The sequence below is a fragment of the Erinaceus europaeus genome, chromosome X, assembly GCF_950295315.1.
Source record: "Erinaceus europaeus chromosome X, mEriEur2.1, whole genome shotgun sequence".
In the NCBI taxonomy this organism is placed as follows: domain Eukaryota; kingdom Metazoa; phylum Chordata; class Mammalia; order Eulipotyphla; family Erinaceidae; genus Erinaceus; species Erinaceus europaeus.
Window position 1 is genome coordinate 3,706,868 of NC_080185.1, and position 1,654 is coordinate 3,708,521.

The following is a 1,654-nucleotide window of genomic DNA, read 5'->3' on the forward strand; positions in this document are numbered from 1 at the left end:
AAGAAATAACAAAAACATATACATGTTCCCGTGATACATAGCAGATAGCAGTTAGAATACTTGTCTTAAATGTGAAAAAAATGAAACATTAAATCTGTAGACTATTTTTACATCATATTATTTATATATTTAAATTTTAAGGGTTATTTTAATATTTTGACAATTGTATAAGTTCTACTCTAAATTTTTGTGTGAATTTAAATGTCTGCCTCTTAAGCTAACCAGATTAGAGTTTAATTCTCTTGTTTCTTTATTAATTCTCCCTTTCTTTAGCGTCTCTATTTTGTTCATGATTCTTTTTCTTTTTTTCTTTTTTTTTTCCTCCAGGGTTATTGCTGGGCTCGGTGCCTGCACCATGAATCCACCGCTCCTGGAGGCCATTTTTCCCCCTTTCTGTTGCCCTAGTTGTTGCAGCCTCGTTGCGGTTATTATTGCCATTGTTGACGTTGCTTTGTTGTTGGATAGGACAGAGAGAAATGGAGAGAGGAGGGGAAGACAGAGAGAGAGAGGGGAGAGAAAGATAGACACCTGCAGACCTGCTTCACCGCCCATAAAGCGACTCCCCTGCAGGTGGGGAGCCGGGGGCTCCAACCGGGAGCCAGTCCCTGCGCTTTGCGCCACGTGCGCTTAAGGTTCTTTTTCTATATAGAAGTTTTACAGTTTGATGTAGTCCAGTTGGTTCATTTGTGTTTTCCTTGTTGTTTGACTCTAGTCTTCAAAGGTATTTGTGAAGCATAGGTCATAAAGTATTCTGCTAATGTTTTCTTCTATGTGTTTAATGCTTTCTGGTCGACTGTCCATATCTTTGATCCATTTGGAGTTTACTTTTGTATGTTGTAATGTGTGGTGGTGCTGTTTTATTCTTCTGCATGTTTCAACCCAATTTCCCCAGCACCACTTGCTGAAGAGACTCTTCCTTCTCCATTTAATGTTTTGGGTCTCCTTGTCAAAAATGCGATGTCTGCAAATGTGGGAGGTTTATTTGTGGACTCTCAATTCCACTCCACTGGTCTGTGTCTACTTTTGTTCCAGTGCCAGGGGGGTTTGATTACAACAGCCCTGTAGGATAATTTGGGGTGTAGAAACATGATGTTTCTGTTCTTGTACTTTTTAAATCAAGATTGCTTTTGCAACTCCATTTATTTCCTCATTCCACATAAACTTTTTTTTTTTAGATTTTGTTCTGTTCTCTTAAAGAAATATGGTGGGACTTTGATAGGAATAGTATTAAAATCTGTAGATGCCTCTGGATAATATAGCCATTTTGACAATCTTAATTCATCCAATCCATGGGCACAGCATATTTTTTGTTTCTTTGTATCTCTGTTTCCTTGAAGTGATTCATAATTTTTAGCATACAACTCTTCCACTGGCTTTGTTAAATATATTTCTAGATACTTGTTTTTGCTGCTATAGTAAATAGGGTTGGTTTCTGGATTTCTTCTAGCTTAGTGTTTGAATGGATAAATGTCATTGTTTTTATTTATTTATTTTTTATTTAAGAAAGGATAAATTAACAAAACCATAGGGTAGTATGTCATTGATTTTTATATATTAATTTTTCAGCCTTCCACCTTACTTTATTGCTTAACAAACTCCAGGGATTATTTAGCAGATAGCTTTGGGTTTTCTATGTATCATCTATTGTATCATC